This window comes from Pseudophryne corroboree, chromosome 6 (genome assembly GCF_028390025.1).
Source record: "Pseudophryne corroboree isolate aPseCor3 chromosome 6, aPseCor3.hap2, whole genome shotgun sequence".
Taxonomy (NCBI): Eukaryota; Metazoa; Chordata; class Amphibia; order Anura; family Myobatrachidae; genus Pseudophryne; species Pseudophryne corroboree.
The window spans coordinates 714,543,698-714,565,149 of record NC_086449.1 but is presented as its reverse complement, the minus strand read 5'-3'; the positions used below and the strand labels follow the sequence as shown (position 1 = coordinate 714,565,149).

General features: G+C 46.6%; 1 long non-coding RNA gene across 1 annotated transcript in view; it reads right to left on the bottom strand.

Annotated features, from left to right (window-relative positions):
• Positions 1-19,522, bottom strand: part of LOC134935600 (uncharacterized) — a 106,670-nt gene extending 87,148 nt beyond the window's left edge. The window contains exon 1 of the long non-coding RNA XR_010180280.1: positions 19,437-19,522. This is a non-coding gene — a long non-coding RNA (uncharacterized LOC134935600). The remainder of the gene's footprint in view (positions 1-19,436) is intronic.
• Positions 19,523-21,452: the final 1,930 nt, after the last annotated feature.

The window sequence follows — 21,452 nt, the reverse complement described above, 5'->3', positions numbered from 1 at the left end:
TTTATTATTGTGCCCTGTCTCCTGCGGAGCCGCTAAACCCCATGGTCCTGACGGAGTCCCCAGCATCCACTTAGGACGTTAGAGAAACCGGGATTGTAAGCCCCATTTTAGGCCAAATTCCCAGGATACTGCCGATCCCGATCCCAGGATTATCCACCATATGAGTAACAGGTGCAGCTGTGGGAGTATAGTAATGGGTGCTGCTGTGAGTACAGTAATGGGTGCTACTGGTCTTGCCCCCCCCCCACATCACTAGTCACACCCTTGGTGGCCCCATATAATAGGCCCTTTGTAAATTTCAGCTCCAGGCCTATGTGGACCTTAATCTGGCACTGGGGGGCTGTAGTGACACATGAGGGTCCTGGCAGGAGTGACATAGGAGAGTGCTAGCAGGAGTGACTCATGGGGGAGCTGGCCGGAGTGACATACTGTAGGAGTGTGCTAGCAGGAGTGACACATGAGGTAGCTGGCTGATGTGACACATGGGGGAGCTGAAGTGTATTATGTGAATCTGGCTTTTTCAATATATTTTATGTGGATCTTTCTTTCAAAATTATTTTATGTGGAAGTGGCTTTTTAAATGTATTTTATGTTGGATCTGGTTTTAAAAATGTATTTTATGTGGATCTGGTTTTTTAAATGTAGTTTATACCAGAGGCGTGGCCTAGCAGGCACAAGGCCACACCCCATTTTTGAATGTGTATCTGCGGCTCGATGTCGGCTCTTTGACGTGCCCAACAAAATGTTTGGCTCTTTGTTTCTGACTGGTTGGCCACCCCTGCTCTAGGACATAAGAGAAAATAGGATTTTAATACCTACCGGTAAATCCTTTTCTCCTAGTCCGTAGAGGATGCTGGGCGCCCGTCCCAGTGCGGACTGTTCCTTGCAGTTGTATTGATACTGGTTACTTTCGGTTACACAAGGTTTGTGTATCAGTTATATTCATCTTGTTGCTGTTGTTAGTTCATACTGTTATCTGGTTTCCTGCTGATCCAGTTGTACGGTGTGTTTGTGGCGTGGGCTGGTATGTTTCTCGCCCTTTCCTCGAAATGTCCGTCTCTCCTGGGCACAGTTCCTATAACTCAGGTCTGGGGGAGGGGCATAGAGGGAGGAGCCAGTTCACACCCAGTCAAAGTCTTTTTAGTGTGCCCATGTCTCCTGCGGATCCGTCTATACCCCATGGTCCTTTTGGAGTTCTCAGCATCCTCTACGGACTAGGAGAAAAGGATTTACCGGTAGGTATTAAAATCCTATTTTAGTCTACTCTCTCTGGGTTGTCCCTGAAGTCAGTGAGTTGAGTGATGCAATCTGTAATAATTCTTTTACGGGCTTATCTCTAAATAGCGTGTATGGAAAACCCATGGCCAGGTGTAAATTTTACACATTTGAGGAATATTTTAAGTAAGGCTATCTTGAAATTGAACAAATAATTACTTTGGAACTTTACTATACTATAGAGCTACAGTTACTGTATCTATTAATAACTATACAACAGTATTTCCATACATTTACTATATGTTGTGCTGGTGGAATTGTGCCCCAAAGTTGTGGTCGCCGGAGAGAGAATAAAACTTTCCAGGTAGTTATTATTAGGTAACGTTCTATTGTGCTGCCTCTGTACCATATAATTAGAGATGTGCGCCGGACAATTTTTGCTTGATTTGTATTTTGTCGTCAGGCTTTGGATTTGCCAAACTGACGTGACTGGTTTTGGATTTGAATTTTTTTTAAAAAGTGACAAAAAAGCTAAATACTTAATTTGGACCTTTTTTTGTTCCTAGAGTATTATTAACCTCAATAACATTACATTCATTTCTAATCATTTCCAGTCAGTTATGATCACCTCACAGCTTACAATAATGTTTTCACCATTATTGGGGAAAGGCTGCAACAACATGGTTAATAAGCGACAGAGCAGCGGCACAAACACATGGCAGTTTATAGCACATCATTTAACATTGCCACACCGCAGTGGCAGAAATTAAAGTTGGTGCAATATGGAATTGTCCTTGGGCCCTCCCTCTCACCCTTATTTTGGATATTAAAAAGTACATGAACAGTTTTAGAAACCAAGCACTTCAGCGACAGGGACTGACACTTTTGTGGCTGAAGTGCTTGCTTTGTTTGGGCCTCCACAAGACAATTTTTTGGAAGGTCACTAATGAGGAGGTTGATGATAAGGGTGTTAATTATATTATGATCTTGTAAAATAAATTTAATGAACTCGCCGCAAATGACGTAACATGGAGGAGGTGTCTAATGGCTAATGACCCTACCTCTACTAACTACACAACTGGAGCAGATGCCATCACAAACATTGTAAGGATTTGGGTAAAAATAATCCCACACCCAAGAGGTGGCTTTTTTGGCCCAGGCATCACAATGGCTTTCTTTTTATCATGGTCAAGAACTGCAGCCACTGATGGCTGACTTACACAAACAACATCAACAACATCCTTAGTGTCAGATAGTAGTAGTACATACATATCCCCATCATCCTGTTCCACTTTCACACATGAATCCTCAATTTTTATTATGCCCTCATCACCATCTTTTCTTGAATTGCTCCCCACATGTTCAGCTGGTACAGAAATGGTGGAAGGAGGTGAAAGAGGCTTCTCTCTGACAGTGTGAGAATTGTCAGACTCACACATAGCTAACATGTACACCCCTAAACAGAGCCAACACTAGACATCTTGGTGCCCTGTGCCAGAAATAGAATTGGTGCCCCCCATATTTAAAACAGGGACAGTGTGTGGCAAAATATAGGGGCATGGCTTCATGGGGAATGGGCGTGGTCACAAAATAATACCAATTCATATTATGCTGCACAGTAGTGTCACTTATACAAATTACACCAGGTTTAGCTCCTTATACACATAACACCAGGTAGTGCCCCTTATATACTTTACGCCAGGTAGAGCCCCCTTTTACACATTGCGCCAGGTTGATCCAGCCAGACATTGTTCCAGGTAGAGCCCCCTTTTACACATTGTGCCAGGTAGAGTCCCCTTTTACAATGCCAGGAAGAACCCTTTTTACACATTGCGCCAGGTAGAGTTCCCTTTTACAATGCCAGGTAGAGTCCCCTTTTACACATTGCACCAAGTGGAGTTCCCTTTTACACATTGTGCCAGGCAGAGTCCCTGTTTAGAAATTGATCCAGGTAGAGAGAGGCAAGGGGTGTGTGTGTCTGTGTGTTTTACTTACATTCGGCATTTGATAATAGTTAAGATGGCGCTGCGAGGGTTAACTTTAAAGTTCATATAGTACTGCTTCGGGAGATTAGTGGGAAGTTTCTGGAAGCCCACGTGCTGGGAGCCGGAAAAGAGGGGAGAAGAGCGAGCCATCTATGAGGGAGAGGGTATTAAATAGAACTGACAGAGGTAACCATTGTTCCATAAGTCAGAGCTCTATCTTTAGCACCATCGCCGATTAAGAGCTGAGTACATATTCAGTGGCAGTGTCTAGCGCTGTAGACCGGTAGCCAGCATAGACCTGGTTGGGCTGAGTGCAGGGAGCACTGAGTGGCAGTGGCGTCTGAGAAGAGAGGTAAATCCATGGGCAGCTTCCTGCCCTGTCAGCTGGTGATAACACGGGGGAGGTGGTTCTAGCTGCAGCGTCAGAGACGAGAGGTGGACACTTGGGTGGTACCAGCGGACAGCTCCGGAATGGCCAGTGTGCATAAGCAGCGGGAGGCGGCTCCAGCAGAAGCACTGCACTGACTGCTGTGGTTGGAACCTGTCAGTGCAGCGGCGGTAGGCGGCTGGCGGTGAGTGAGAGAGTGGCCGTGTGGGTAGTGCTGCCAGATAGTGCGCCCATAATGCATATGCGCTGTGGGAAAGGCACCACTGGCACAGACCTTGTTACAGCCCTGCCCCTAAACGTTTCTCAGGAATGTTTGATGTTTCTGAATGCACAGTTTGTTCTACTGCCTTAGTGGTTTTCATTTTTTTTTTACACCTCTACTAGACTCTGAGTGCAGAAACACCATTCAGAAATATAGGCCAAGGCCTGAGCCTTTCCTTGCCACTGCGTGTGGGAAATGGCATGTTGGCAATTTTATATTTTTCTGCACCAAACCTTCCCTTTATAAGAGGTGTCTTTTTTTGTTTAACACTGTATATTGGGTTTTTGATTGTAGATGCCCTGAGTTAGACCCGCTATGCCTTTGAGTTTCGACTTTAGTAGATGAAGTTGCTAGACTAGTATCGACATCAAGATTGGTAGCAGCAGCTGCTGCACTAGTAATTGGTTGCTCTTCTCTAAATTGATAGTTATCCATGTGTCAAGCCGCAGATCACTGCACTTGAGTAAAGCGCACCAAACAACCAGTACAAAAACAATAGAATTTTTTTATTTTTCTATTTTTAAACTTCCAGCTCAGTTCAAACTGCGTGGATCACAGGGTTTATAGATGCATGTAAACAAATCGCACTTGAGTAAAGCGCACCAACCAACCAGTACAAATACAATATCTATTTTTTATTTTTCTATTTTTAAACTTACAGCTCGTCTCAAACTGCATGGATTGCAGGGCTTATAGATGCACATGAACAAAGCGCACTTGAGCAAACGCACCAACCAACCAGTACAAAAACAATAGATATAACTTTTATTTTTAAACTTGCAGCTCAGTTCGAACTGCGTGGATCACAGGGCTTATAGATGCTTGTAAACATAGCGCACATGAGTATGCACAGCCAATACAGCAGAGTACAGCACACACAGTCACTATACTGCACAGTGCACAGCCACAATTAGTCTGGAGTCTCTGGATGGACATAGGGGGTAATTCAGATCTGATCATTGGGCTGCGTTTTTTGCTGGCCTGCGATCAGATAGTCACCGCCTACAGGGGGAGTGTATTTTCGCTGTGCAATTGTGCATTCCTATGTGTTAGCAGAGCTGCTAAAAATCAGTTTGTGCAGTCTCTGCGCAGCCCAGGTATTACTCTTCCAGTTTGACTGAATCCTGCTGATCGGGGCCGGAGCTGACGTCAGACACTCTCCCTGTAAACGGTCAGTTGCCACCCACAAATGGCCTCTTCCTGTCAATCACCTTGCGTATGCCCGTCCGAATGGATTTTTCGCACTATCCCATTGCAGACCGGCGATGCCCATTGTAGCTGTCAGAAGCGCCTGCGCATTGCGGTGCATATGCATTATTATTATTATCATTCATTTATATGGCGTCACATGGGATCCGCAGTGCCCAATTACAGCGTAAACAAATAAGCAAAACATGAAGACAGTGACTTACAGTTCAGTACAATATAGGACAAGTAGAGGGTATATAAACATAGCTGCGTCAGTAAACAGCACTTATCAGGGTGGCAGAAAACAGAAGGATTTGGTGCCATTAAAGGGAGTATTGAAAAGAAGATAGGTTAAGTAAGAGACATAAAAGCACATAAGGGAAGAGGGCCTTGCTTGTGAGAGCTTACATTCTAAAGGGGAGGGGCACACAAACAGGGGTGGTAGAAAGTGAGCGTGGGCCACCGAAGGCTTAGCATGAGAGACGGCTGGGTTTGGTGAAGAAGTGTGTCTTGAGAACTTGAAATTTTGTAGAGAGGTGGAGAGTCTGAGGGGAAGAGGTAGAGAATTCCAGAAAAAGGGAGCAGCACATGTAAAATCTTGAAGGTAGGAGTGGGAGGAGGTAATCAGAAGGCAGGAGAGGCAGCGTGCATTAGCAGAGCGAAGAGGACGGGCGGGAGTGTAAAGGGAGATAAGGTCAGAGATGTAACTGGGAGAGGAGTGGGTGAGGGCTTTGTAAGTGAGTGTGAGAAGCTTGAAATGGATTCTGAAGGGGAAGGGGAGCCAGTGAAGGGCTAGTAAGAGAGGGGAGGTGGATGTAGTGCGTTTGGTGAGGAAGAAGATCCGGGCAGCAGCATTGAGGATAGATTGGAGTGGAGAGATGTATGTGTTAGGGATGCCAGTCAGGAGTAGATTACAGTAGTCCAGTCTGGAGATGAGCAGTGAGTGGATAAAGGTCTTAGTGGCATCCTGCAGTTTTGACCATGCGCAATTTTGACCGCATCGCCCCTGAATTACCTGAATTACCCCCATAGTACAGCCTAAACAGCAGAGTACAGCGCAGTGTGCCCCTATGCAGTCACTACACTGCAAAGTTAGTCTGGAGTCTGGATGGACACAGCACAGCCTAAACAGCAGAGTATAGCATAGCATTCGTCAGCGTGCATTGAGTGAAATGGCGCTGAGTCCCGGCCGCGGCGCCTTATATGGAATACAAGTCCCGCAATAATCCGATGCCAGGAAGATGACTTTCGGCCTCGACGTGGAATCTGAGTCTGGCAGGAACACCCGAGGACTCAGATTATCAAGCAATCCAAGCAATCCGAACCGCTCATCTCTACATATAAAGCTGTTCTGTCCTCTCTCACTGTGATGGGAAGTTGTAAGTGTAGAGCAGGCACCTCCCCTGGGGCATCCTAGGTAGTGCCTCTCCCTCCCTTTGGAGTGGCACAAAACCCCTGCATTGCACCTATATCCCTGCTTCCTCTTACCTCTGGAGAGGCTGGGGTAATGACTATTATGTGGGGCCCTAGGCAACCACAGACGTTCTCCTAATGGTAGTGATGGCCTTAGATAAGTATGCTACAGATATGAAAAATACTTTCTATTGGTCCTGATTTGGGTGTGTATACAAACCCGATGCGTGACGTACAAATCCAATGGTTTGGGGTCTGCACATACGCTGGACCGGATCCTGATTGCTTCCCCCTTAGCAGTAGCATAATTGATAAGCTGCAGCATATGGGGGGGGGGGGGGGGGGGGTAACAGAATGGGCATGGCGCCTGGGAACGTTCTATAAAACTGGGGAGTTTCTCCCCTGTATTGTAGACGGGCTGGTCCCATGGATTGCATCACTGGACACAGACTTCCAGGACCCGACTGACCAGTTCTGTCTGCCAGTCTGAGTACACTTTGGTTTATGCAGACTGACCGAGAGCTGCGACCATCGAGACTGGTGATCCGATGCTGCATCTTCGGATGCAGCACTCGGATCGCAGTTGCATGCAGGAGGCATCTATTTCCTACAGACGCCTCCTGCATGTTAGTTGTACAGTATAACAAATCGGAATCTGGTCTCATATTATTATATTGTTTGTTAAGTGCATTGAACTCTGTAGTCCTGACTCTGAGTCACACACAGTGTTGATGTCGGATGCAGTTGAGCGATACACACTGTGCATGTGTCTCGAGTCCATGGCGCACAGAGTCGCAGCTGTGATTGAGATGCACGTCCTGCATGTATGTACAGTATTTGTCATTCTTGGGCAGTGACTGGGAGATGGCTAAGCTGATGCATTATGGGAATGTCATGTGCGTATAGTACTGGCAAATGACACAGACACTGGACAGATAGGGCAGAACCAAGCCCTATCGGAGAAGGAGAACACCCATTATTTTTTCACATCCATCAGTGATCTTACACCAACACACATACACAGTGGTATGGTATGCTTTACATGACATCACACATAGTATATTGGTCACATTATTACCATACACACATCTCAAAAATCGCACATTGCATTATCATCTACAATATTTATTACATTAAGTTTTAAGTGACAGTAGCTTTTTTCTGACAACCAAAGCAAAAATAAGACAATTATGGAATTATTGTATTTTCATGGATTGTATCCGCTATGGGTCCAGGGGTTGACCTCTGCACCCACCAGTACCTTAAACCAGGCCCTACTCTGTTCTGAAGAGCAAAGACCATTTCTGACAGGTGCTTGCGAAGTGGACATGTATGCTGGAACAGGCAATTCTCATCAGTGGCCCCCTTTTTCCATCAAAGATCGGGTGATCCAGAGGGATGTATTCGGAATCCCAATGGTCACAATCCTGACCATCAGAATACAGGCGGCGGGATCCCGATGGATGAAATTGTAGACAATTTGAGGCGGTAAGTACAAGGGTTAGGTTAGGCTGCGGGAGGGGGGTTAGGGATAGGATGCGGGGGGGGGGGGGTGTAGGTTTAGGCTGCGGGAGGGGGGATTAGGGTTAGGCTGTGGGAGGGGGAGTTAGGATTAGGCCTCAGGGGAGAATGTTTAGTGGTAAACTGTGTGTTTGGGGGGACAGTTACAGTTAGGCTTTGAGAGGGATGGGACAGGGTTAGGCTTCAGGAGGGAAGGGTTAACGCTAGGCTGCGGGGTGTGGGTTAGGCTATGGTGAGGGGGCAGTTAGGGTTAGGCTTTGAGAGGGGTGGGTTAGGGTTAGGCTGTGGGCGGGATGGATTAGGGTTAGGCTAAAGGAGGGGTGGGTTAGGTTTAGGCTGTGGGAGGGATGGATTAGGGTTAGGCTACAGGAGGGGTGGGTTAGGGTTAGGCTGTCGGGGGGGAGTCGGGTTAGTGTTAGGCTATGGTGGGAGGGCAGTTAGGGTTAGGCTTCGAGAGGGGTGAGTTAGGGTTATCTGTAAAAAACGTACAAAAGCTTGGCTGCATTTTCACTGCCGGGATCCTGCTGCCGGCATTCTGACCATCAGGATTCTGACCATCGGGATTCCGTACCTACCCCGACCCAGAAAGCAACACACTAAAAAGTTTCTATTGAGCCTAATAATGCACTGTTCTGCTCCAGTGCAGGTAGTTCGCATTCCACTGTAAATTATTTTTCTTTTCCTTTTTTTTTGCTTTTGGCTCTGCTTACAGAAGAAATCACTGTCACTTTTATATAGGTCACATGTATCTCATTAGTGGCTTCTATCTCATTAGTGACATTTTCTCTCTTCTCTGAGAGGAGCAGGTGAGACTATATGAAAATAATGAGAATAAATATTTGCATTTCTGTCAAGCAAATCACTGATGAATCAGCTGGTGCCAGAGTTGGTGTCACATAAATCTCCTGTTGGATGTCAGACGTCTCAATGTGGCGGGTGTCTGCAGATACAAACTACAGTATATGATTGGTAGATGAGAAAATATTTGTACAAAAAGTCTAGCACCCATTAGAAAACCTGAAGCATGAAAGTGATTTATTATAGGCTTATTGCTTTTCCTATTACTTTAGATGCAACAGATGAAGGATAAGGTAACATAAATGTTTATATAACCCTTTTTTAAAACAAAAATGTTAAAGCAGCAAGCTGGTAATTGCTCAGAAATTAGAGTTTAGAGTAGTAGTTGCTCCTTCTGTGCAGATATATATATATATATATATATATATATAAATAAAGATATATATAAAGGAAGCACACCTGGTCTCGGGTGGTATCTCAGCCGGCATCTTAGGGTGTGTACACACGGTGAGATATTTTCTTTCGATTTTGACTATATAGTCAAAATCGCAAGAAAAGTTAGTGCAGATCGCAAGGTGAAAGTCACCTTGCGATCCCGATTCGATCCCGATGTGCGGACCCGCCAGGTCGGCATCGCAAGAAAAGATAGACTGTGCAGGCAAGTCAATCCTTGCTAGATCGGTGTACTGTCTAGTTCATCTCACATGTCAATGACATCTCACATAAGCCAAAATCTCGCATAAGCCAAAATCGTAAGCACACATAGTCCATATCTCAAGAAAAGTTAGTCAAAATCTGTGCTATCTGGGCTCCGGGGAGTTCAAGGGAAATCGCAAGTAAAAATCGGGCATAGCAAGGATCTCACCATGTGTACACACCCTTACTTAGGTTATGGAAGATTTAATGGGCCTGATTCAACGATGCACACAGATCATGTGCGGCTGTGATTTCTCACGAGTGGGCAGAGCCGTATGTAGACATTTGCGTGCCCTGAGCCAGAAAGACAATTGGTGCCCTCGCCCCCTATTTTTTGCTTTATGGGGAAGGGGCGTAGTCACAAAATAATACTAATTCATATTACACTGCACAGTAGTCTCCATTATTCAAATTACTGCCACTTATACACATTACACAAGGTAGAGCTCCTTATACACATTACACAAGGTAGAGCTCCTTATACACATTACTCCAAGTAAAGCTCCTTATACACATTACTCCAGGTAGAGCCCCCTTTTACACATTACGTCAGACAGAGCCCCCTTTTATTCATTACACCAGACAGAGCCTCCTTTTACTCATTACACCAGACAGAGTCCCCTTTTACCTAGCCAGAGAGGGGGTGAGAGCGAGAAAGTGTGAGTATGTGTGAGAATGTGTGTTATACTTATGTTTGGCTCTGGAGCAGCAGCTTCCATCAGCTAGCAGTCTCTGTCCTCTTCTCCTTCCTGCCCTAACGCTATGGCTCTGTGCGGTGCAGGGCAATATGGGTGGACTGGGAGAGCCGTCATCTCTCCCAGAAGATGCAGGGGGAAGGAAGCCGGGAGGGGGGACGGACGAGCTGCAGCACTACCCAGCTACCTATGTGAAGAGGTATCCGGGCAATGCAGTTGAGCGCTGAACTACATGGCGTGAGGGTGGCCGGGTGGTCCACACAGTGCGGCGGTGGCACGCCCGAGAGGGTGCTGCCGGTGGTCATATGCCCACAGTGCATCTGTGCAGCATATGCGCTGTGTGCCAGGCACCGCTGGCACAGCACTAGTTACGGCCCTACAAGTGAGGGTTTCAGCATTCCACCTGTGCTATAATGTGCGATGGACTTTGCATATCTGAGCGATGCTCAAGTGCGCTGGTGAATCCGCTCTCTCCACTATCGATGCACCATCGGTTGCACCATTGACTCCTCTGACACCATTGACAGCCCCTACCTGGCGCAGAGTCTCCCTTGTAATAGTCTTAAGATATGGCCGCTGTGGCTGCGGTGCTGCGAAAGAGACAGCAGCCTCATGCTCAAACACACCCATGACACTCTCATGACATTCCTGCAACACCTTTTTTTGTGAAGACTTTAGGTCACCTCCCAGTCTCTAAACTGTAACACTCATGGATCACAGAAGTCGTCTCTACTGATATCGATGTTGTACACAAATGCATACGCCATCGCGCATCTTGGTTCGTGCGTGCGCTAATAGACCTTTCACACATACGCAGTACAAAGAAATCACTCAATCATCAATACTGTGATGTCAATATCGCTCATCAATACTGTCAATAATATCAATAATATCAATACTGTCAATAATAATCAATACTGTCAATAATGTCAATATCGCTCATCAATACTGTGTCCATTCTAATCTGAATTAGGCCCATTGTCACAAGAATCTCTGAGTAGTAATTTATATTGTCGTTTTAACATCCAGACTTCCTCACATAGGGGCTGATGTTGGGTTCACAGCCAGGCCCGGCGCTACCCACTCAGCAAAGGGATGCAGTGCAGGTAGGCTCCAGGCAGGAGAGGCGCTCTGCCTGCTCTGCATCCCCGCTGCTGCGCCTGGGCCCCCTGCTGCTGTCGGCTGCTGTGCCTGTCACTGCATGACAGGCAGCGGCGCCGGCAGCTGAAAGCCTTCTCTCCTCTCCCCCAGTGACTGATCGGAAGGAGGGGCGGAGCTAAACGGGCAGAGGGGGCGGGGCTACACAGGACCATCAGACTGCAGTGCCACAGAGGAGGACATGCTGCTCCAGATCCTGCCAGCCAGGGAGAGTAAGTGATAAACTCTTAGCTACTACTGGGTTTATTGTGTATAACCGGCGCTACTAATGGTGCGTTACGTGTAAGTGGCGCTAATACTGTGGGCGTTACGTGTAAGCTGCGTTACTACTGGGGCATTACATGTAAGCGGAGTTACTACTGGGGCGTTATGTGTAAGCTGCGCTACTACTGGGTTTATTATGTGTAAGTGGTGCTACTACTGGGGTCATTGTGTGTAAGCAGTGCTACTACTGGGGTTGTTATGTGTAAGCGGCGCGACTACTGGGGTCATTGTGTGTAAGCAGTGCTACTACTGAGGTCGACTGGGGTCGTTGTGTGTAAGCGGCGCTACTACTGTGGCGTTATGTGCCACTACTGGGGGTGTTTTAAATGGGGATACAATTGTGTGGCCATGCCTCTTCCTTGTGTGACCACATCCCTTTTTCGACGTGCGCTGTCCCATTGTAGAGTATGGGAGGGCGCAAATTTATAGTTTGCAGGGGGGTGCCGAACACCCTAGCACCGGCCCTGTTCACAGCCAGACAATTTGTGGAGCATATCTTCAGTGTTTTTGTACTGGGCATGCTCCGATCCCAAGTGCACACAAGTATGGGCAATACAGAGTCGTATGTAATTTAGCCGCATCTCCACTTGTGACTGAGTAGGCGGAACTGATAACGGGGCGTGGTGGCTGGCGGAATTGTGGGCTATGAAGAGTTCTGTGTAGACATAGCTATGTCTGTTATCAGATACATCTTTTGCATACATGTACCGTACTTGCTGACTTTCCAGTTGCTAATTGCCATGTAACAGGTTGTGTTTGAAAAATGACAGGAGCTGGTTGGTTGGTATTTTATCTCCACCCACCTTACCTCTTTCTAAGGGTTAGTAAATAAACCCCATACAATGGTGGAACTTGTGAATGGTGGGCAGGCTCTGGGCGGGATGTACTACAGGAAAAATGCGGTAAAGTTTTCGAGGGTTATACCTCATTTTCAAATGTACTAACCCCCATCTTCCCGCTTATCGATGCGGAGTCTATCGCTATCTTTTTGTGGCGATACCCTATAGAAGCCTATGGGCTTCTTACCGCATCCCGCTGCCTCCGCCGCCCCACACCGCTCATGACAACTCCGCTCACCTCCGTCCTGTAAGCCTCCTGGTGCGGCTCCACGATGCTGGTGCGGCCCCCCTCCGCAGCAGCAGCACAGCCAGTTGTCCTTCCAGTTGCAGGGGGAAGGGGAGAAGCACAGGGACTCCCTGCACACGTCACATCCCGGGTCTGGGAGGTGACGGAGACCACCGGAGACCCCTGCACACGACACCACCAACATCGCAGGGGGCTTCTGGCATCGCATTGCAATACTAATCGCATATATTAGTACATATGCGATTAGCAATGCTGCGATGACCGGAGATGGGCGGCGATGTATATTAACAGCACCAGTTACTCCAGCCATGAGCTGCCTTTAATTCGCAGACAGCTGTGATTCAGAAATAATTCACAGCTCTGTGAATCAGAGGCAGTATGTGTCTACGATAATCAGCACTGACAGGCAATAGGACTCTCCTATCAGTCTGACTCAGATGGCAAACTGATGCGGCTGCACACTTCCACGGTCAATCCCGCATCCCTGAGGTAAGAGGCAGGTGGAGATGCAGCAAAAAAGAGATGCAGCAACAAAGTCTCAACTTGTCTCCTTATCTATGTGGTGGTAAATATATTTCACCCTTTCCGATTCTGAGGTGGAGTGTTTTCTGGCGGTGCAGTGTGCTGCTGGAACGTACCATGGGCCTGATTCAGAGAGGTACGATATTGCCCAGCTGTAGGGAAGAGGCTGCGTAATACCATACAACTAGTATGCTGCTGGGGGTGTCAGCAGGAAAAAGACGCCGCCTGCATGCATCACGTATCCTAGTGCTGCATCCGAAGATACAGCATTGGATCACCATTGCGACCATCAATGTTCACAGCCCTCAGCCATCTGAGCAGGGCCATCTTAACAGCATTGTAGGCCTTGGGCAAAGCAATGCTCTGGGGCCCCTACACAACCATGGGGCTCCACAGGAACCATTTAAAAAAAAAAATAGTGACATGCACATGCCCCTCCTGTAGTTCACTGAAGTCCCTCCACATGTTTCCATACAGTGAATGGCTGTTGGTACTCTGGTGGATAGTTCCAGGCATCCACCAATCAGCATGCTGCTAGCCATACACTTTCTGGCTGCAAGCTGGGAGGCAGGTAGAGAATGCTGCCTCGCTGCTCACATTCTGTGACCACCACCCACCCCTGCTTGAAGGCTAGAATTGTGGGACCCTGGGCAGCTGCCCAGTGTTCCTATACACTAAGTTGGCCCTGCATCTGAGTAAGCTGAAGCTTACTCCTGGAAGTCTGCGTCTGAAGACCCTGGGTTCGGCACGCCTTCAGAACAGGGGGCAACACCCCCCATTTTTTAGACTACTCCCTGTTGCTGCCCCTGCTCCGCCCTACCAAAACACAGCAGCATGTCAATCATGCTGCATCTAAGGGGGGAACTGCGAGCGAAGACGCAGGATTCATATTGCAGATGTGTAGAACAAGTCCTGTGCATGCGCAGACCGACAAACATCGGAGATGAATGTAAGCTATCGGGTTGACGTACATTTCAGAATGAGGCCCCAAATACTATCTATTTGTATATTACTATATTTACAAAGCAAAGCCACCACCTGTTGACGGTTCTAGTCACGGGATTTAAATATTAGAACTTTCAACAAGCAAAAGCCGCGGTTTAGTAAATATGCTCTATAGACACATAATTTAAGTTAAAACCAACACTCAGTAAACCTGCTTTTTGCAGGACCCTGCATTGGGCATGGTATACTGGAAAGTGGGCCAGCTTCCCAAAAATGTGTTTTTTCAAATGTTTTAAAGTAATCTAAAGTGCCATTATGGGCATAAGTAGCAAAACAAAGATAACAAACCACCAGGCACTATAGTGGCATGATTAATTCACAAGATCAAAGAGGCGAAAGCATGATCAGATAAAAGAACAATCAGTGCCAAGCAAGCAATAATTAACTGATCATAACTTTTAAATGCTGGACAGAGCTCAGATTGATGTCTATGGGACTGATTGCACGGTTGCAACTAAACTGAACGAAAGAATTGTTTATCATGTCACGCTGGTGAGTGGGCGCACAAGGCTGCTGCTATTTGTAGAGGCTGCTCCATCTGAGAGGACAAAGTTTACAGCTCTGAGACCTGTGAACTTTTTTGGCTTAACAAATGGGTGAAGGGTGTCAGAAGGACAGAAATATTCAGTAGCTTGCTCTGTTTGTTAAACATCATTATCACAATATACACAGCTTTGTAAAGATTTGTTCTTACAAAGGAACACAACTGACAACTCTATGTCCTTGTACAATTTTAGAATACTTTGTATATTATGAAGCACATACTCCTTGTACATAGATCACAGACAATATTTTTTGCAAGGTACTGTGAGGATATCAGGATAGGGGTGCCCTCTCCCTGGGTAGATGGGCACCTCCAAACACACAACAGCCAGGAAAACAGCACACCAGTCCAGGAATTTTGTGCAATCTAGCCATAGCTAGTTTTATTGTGTGTTACAAGAACAAAACATACAAATAATTCCAAGTCCATCTATCTGGGCACTATCTAAACATAATTGATTCACACTCTCAGAGTGGTAGAACCTAATGCCCCTATCACAAACACAGACATATGCATAGTACTTACAGTCAGTAAATCACAGTGTCTTAAAACAGGCCTACAGCCTGGTTCCCCAGGTAGTGAGACCCGGAGCAAAGCCCTGACATATCTTATATCAGCCTCTTACAGGTGCAGGAACTAATTAGCCTGCTCTCAGGCTGAGGGCCTAAAAACTCGAAATGTGCTTTATGGGTGGAGCCCTCCCTTCTCTCTCACACCCATACCCCCAGGACCCCTTATTCGGCGTTTACTAAAAGACATGTCCTGGGGGTTTAAATCACATAGATCAAAAACCTGGGACAAACATATCTCCAGTTTATCACTTTACCAGTGCTTTTATCACAGTACTTATTTAATATACCAAAAAAGGTGCATTTTGTCACAATTAATGTAATGTAATCCTTTATAGAACACTTTTAAAATGCTTAATGTCACATGACACAGCTGGGTAGTTTTTGTAGCTTCGGATGGAACAAGGGCCACTGGCATATACCAACCTACATCTTAACATTTATTATAGGAAGACTGTTGCAAATTAGGCCACACCACCAATATACTGAAACCATGCACAGATCTGCTTAACATTAACCCAGTCTACCATTATATGCGAACTGTGGCTGAAACGCCTCCCTTTGTGGCAGGCCATGCCACCTTTTAAAGATAGACATAAGAACCATAGCAGGAATCTCAATTATACTGCCTGGTATGCAGGGCTCGGCGGGTAAAGGGGATACAGCGTGGCAAGGTTAAATTTGAAAGGCTTGGCCATGCCCACTCTGGAAAAAAAAAAAAGCATGTGTGGAGAGGGCACCTTTCTCCTCCGCCACAGTAGCCTGGGCCCCTTCTGAGTACCTTGGACATGTCCGGGTGTGGGTAAATAGTACCCTCCCACATCTCCTCCTTGGTGCAACTGCTAGTATGTACAAAGGTGCCGATTGCCTTGAACAAAACATATATTCTTATTTGTCTGATTTGAAGTGGTACACTAATTCGTCCTAGGCCTCTTTGCAGTAATCAGTAACCGTACGCCCCAAATGTCCTGAATTTGGGACAGTCATGATTTTGAAGGACTATTCCTCTGAGTTGGCAGGTGTCTCCACTTTGTGCAGCATAAAACATTGCCATACCCCCAGTATGCTACAGCCATGCGGCCATCTTGCTTAGGAAACCTGGGAGTTATGGAAATGTAAGTACTTATCTGCAGCATTGAACCAGTCTAACCTTTATTTACCTCACTTACGGGCCAGCCTCTGTTTCTTAGCTGGTGGCTCCTGATTGTCACAGTGTTATGCATGTGACCTTTGAGGAACAGGGAGCCATTCTCTACATGACAGTAATCCATGTCACTCCTATGGTAATAGGTGATGCACTCAGGAGGTGGAACCATCTGATATTTCCTAGGCCATTCAGACACTGTGGGGTATATTTACTAAGCTCCCGATTTTGACCGATTTGGTGTTTTTTCTTCAAAGTGTCATCTCGGGAATTTACTAAGCATAAATCTCGGCAGTGATGAGGGCATTCGTATTTGTTTTGTAGTCCAAGAAAAAAAAATACGAATGAATACACCATCGGTCAAATACGCCTGTTATTTGATAGAACTCGGTCATTTACTAAAATTTGTATTTTACAAACACTGCCGGCAATAGCCAAACACTGTCGTGAATAAATACAAATCGTAAAAAAAAGCAGTTTTAAAATAGACCTGCTTTTTTTTACCGTGTTCTAATAGGCATGCACGGATCCGTGAGATCCGTGCATGTTTATCAGTGGGAAGGCGTGGGAAAGTGTTAATTTTTTTTTTTTTTAAATGCGTGGGGTCCCCCCTCCTAAGCAAAACCAGCCTCGGGCTCTTTGAGCCGGTCCTGGTTGACAAAATATGGGGGAAAAAATGACAGGGGTTCCCCCATATTTCATAAACCAGCACCGGGCTCTGCGCCTGGTCCTGGTTCCAAAAATACGGGGGACAAAAAGCGTAGGGTCCCCCGTATTTTTGAAACCAGCACCGGACTCCACTAGCCAGGTACATAATGCCACAGCCGGGGGAAACTTTTATACTGGTCCCGGCGGCCCTGGCATTACATACCCAACTAGTCACCACTGGTCGGGGTACCCTGGAGGAGTGGGAACCCCTTAAATCAAGGGGTCCCCCCCCTCCAGCCACCCAAGGGCCAGGGGTGAAGCCCGAGGCTGTATCCCCCATCCAAGGGCGGCGGATGGGGGGCTGATAACCTTTTGAAAAAAAAGTGAATATTGTTTTTAGTAGCAGTACTACAAGTCCCAGCAAGCCTCCCCCGCAAGCTGGTACTTGGAGAACCACCTGTAGTACTACTACTAAAAAAATACCCCAAAAAAAACAGGACACACACACCGTGACAGTATCAGTTTATTACATACATGCACACCTCCAAACATACATACTTACCTATGTTCACACGAGGCTCGGTCCTCTTCTCCATGTAGAATCCTAGGGGTACCTGTCGACAAAATTATACTCACATAATCCAGGGAATCTTGTATTCTTTGTATAATCCACGTACTTGGCAAAACCAAAAAATGGAAACCCGACCATGCACTGAAAGGGGCCCCATGTTTACACATGGGACCCCTTTCCCCGACTGCCAGGACCCCCCCTGACTCCTGTCAAAGAGGGTCTCTTCTGCCAATCAGGGAGCGCCACGTCGTGGCACCCTCCTGATTGGCTGTGTGCTCCTGTAGTGTCTGTCAGGCAGCACACGGCAGTGATACAATGTAGCGCCTATGTGCTCCATTGTATCCAATGGTGGGAACTTTGCGGTCAGCAGTTGACCGAAAGTAACCTCACGACGTGGCGCTCCCTGATGTATGTTTGGAGGTGTGCATGTATGTAATAAACTTATACTGTCACGGTGTGCGTGTCCTGTTTTTTTGGGGGTATTTTTTTAGTAGTAGTACTACAGGTACCAGCGGGCCCGGTTTTCCACCGCATGCTGGTACTTGTGGTTCTCCAAGTACCAGCTTGCGGGGGAGGCTTGCTGGGACTTGTAGTACTGCTACTAAAAACAATATTCACATTTTTTTCAAAAGGCTATCAGCCCCCATCCGCCGCCCTTGGATGGGGGGGACAGCCTCGGGCTTCACCTCTGGCCCTTGGGTGGCTGGAGGGGGGGGCCCCTTGATTTAAGGGGTTACCACTCCTCCAGGGTACCCCGGCCAGGGGTGACTAGTTGGGTATGTAATGCCAGGGCCGCCGGGACCAGTATAAAAGTGTCCCCCCGGCTGTGGCATTATGTACCTGGCTAGTGGAGCCGGTGCTGGTTTCAAAAATACGGGGGACCCCTACGCTTTTTCTCCCCCGTATTTTTGGAACCAGGACCAGGCGCAGAGCCCGGTGCTGGTTTATGAAATATGGGGGAACCCCTGTCATTTTTTTCCACATATTTAGTCAACCATGACCGTCTCAAAGAGCCCGAGGCTGGTTTTGCTTAGGAGGGGGGACCCCACGCATTTTTTTTTTCTAATTTTACACTATTTTTAATTTTTTTAAAGATGCACAATGAAACCCTGCACGGATCTCACAGATCCGGCCGAGTTTCATTGTTGTAATGTCGGCAGTGTTTTACTATTCACTCCCGTAAAACACTGGCAAAAATTACGAATGACATCGACATCGGTAAACATGAAAATGTAAAATACGGCAGCTTAGTAAATGAGGCGTAATAAATTCAAAAAGTTGCAAATTTACACATTCGATGTCATTTGTGATGAATCTCACTCCAAATCGGTACAAATACGATTTTTAGTAAATATACCCCTGTGTGAGATGCATGTGTGCAACTTATGAGGAGGTCTGGGTGATTGTGCAGCACATTTGAGTAGGTCTAAGTGGCATGTGGGGCAGCTTTGGAGTACATGTGGAAGGCATTGCTCTGTGTGCGTCAATGGTACCAATGTGTACCACAAAACCCACCAGCCTCCATTGCTGATAATCCTCCCAGAATGGTTCAATGGACTCTTTTCCCACCATATCCTGGTTCACCATAAATGTGACAAAGCAGGAAGTGCTGTATATTAATTAGACCAGGATATATTATTTTTCCAGTGTCCAATGTCTGTTCTTTAACCAACTGTGACTAGATTCCCCCCCCCCAACTCTAGCTTAGCACTGACAGGAACTGGAACATGGTTGGGCAGACAGTGGTCATACCCCATAACTTACATGTGGTGATGTGTTCTGAGTTGCCTCTTTCTCCACAAATACTGTACTCAGCTGTTAGCTGACTGTCTGTAGCCCATTGTGTCAGCTCCTGTCATTGTCTGTTTCCAACAACAGTACGGCTGTTGCCTGGATGTTAATGAAAGGTGGAACATTCTCTGTATACCAGTAACATGTGGAAATAAAACCATCAGCAGTGTTGCTGCTTTTGAAACACTCATGTTGGGATATCTGGTGCGCAGTACCAGGCTGAATTCAATGCCACTGAAAAATAGTCTTTCTTTGCATGTGGCACCTACCAATTTGCAATAAAAGCATTGCAACCCACTACATAATATTTACTTATTAACAGTTTCTTATATAGCGCAGCATATTCTGTTGCGCTTTACAATTGGAACAACAGTGCTAACACAAAACTGAGTAATAACAGACAGACATAGAGGTAGGAAGGCCCTGCTCGCAAGCTTACAGTCTATAAAATTACTCACTGTCAATACATTGTCAATATTCTTCCTGTTACCTGAAGTCATCTTGTTACTCTTGTCTGAAGAACCCAAAGCATCCCTAGCTCTTCAATAGAACTCTTATTAGAGAACAAACAAGCTTTATTAAAGAGATATGGATGGGTTATAGCACCCAATGGGTCGGGTGTATTAATATATATCACCGTCCATCTCCGGTCATCGCAGCTATACTAATTGCATATGTACTAACATATGCGGTTAGTATCGCACTGCGATGCAGAGGCCAAATGCGATGTTGGTGGTGTGGTGTGCAGGGGTCTCCTGTGGTCTCCGTCACCTCCCAGACCCGGGAGGTGATGTGTGCAGGGAGTCCCTGGGCTCCTCCTCTTCCCCCCTGCAGCCAGAAGGACAAATGGTTGTGCTGCAGGGGAGGTGGTGGGGGGCCGCACCAGCATCATGGAGCCGCACCAGGAGGCTTACAGAACAGAGGTGAGTGGGGTCGTCGTGAGCGGCGCAGGGAGGCTGCGGGATGCGTATAGGGTATCACCACAAAAAGATGGAGATACCATCCGCATCGATAAGTGTGCAGACAGGGGTTAATAAATTAGAAAATGTCGTAACCCCCCCCCCCCCGAAAACAGGGGGTTTAGTGCATTTTTCCTTTAGTACATCCCGCACAACGTAATAAAATCTGCATTTGAGTTGTTTAATTGTATGTTATGTTAAATGCTTTTCTTTTTATTTGTGTAAATGTGTATCGCTGTGGGAGGAGCTATGCCTAGCGTGTGAACCATGAAAGTCCCAGGACAGATTGCACTGCCGGTGGGGCAGCTGTAACTTGCAGAAAAATATAGATTTGTGCGGGATGTGTTCAAACTGAAATCTAAATTGCAGTGTCAAAATAATGTCTAAAATGTGTGGCCTACATGCAAAAGCAGACAGTATTTACCCTGCACAGAAATAATATTAATGTATTTTCTCCCCTTGCATGGTTCCAGACACAAAGTTACTTAAATTTTTTTGCTTTACTTACAAACATTAATCTAGCCCTATCCATAAAAGTTAATATCTGGTATGGCAGTCACATTCTAATGGGCCCTACACACTGCGCGATCTGCCGCCGAGCTGCCCGACGGCGGATACGGCCGACGTTGCGACCCGGCGGCGGGGGGGGGGGGGGGCAGTGACGGGGGGAGTGAAGTTTCTTCACTCCCCCTCACCCGGCTCCATAGCAGTGCATGCAAATATGGATGAGATCGTCCATATTGGCCTGCATGCACAAGCGACAGGGCACCAGCAATAAACGAGCGTGGGGCCGCGCATCGTTCATCGCTGGTGCCTCCACACTGAAAGATATGAACGGTATCTCGTTCATTAATGAACGGGATCGTTCGTATCCTTCACTCATATCGCCCAGTGTGTAGGGCCTATAAGATAGTACAGTACCTACTGTATTTTACTTTTATGTATTTCCTTTTTTTGTTTTGACTGTGTATTTTGTTACATTGTGTAATTTCTCACAAGATGTGATCCTGCCGGTATGTCTTCATTCTTT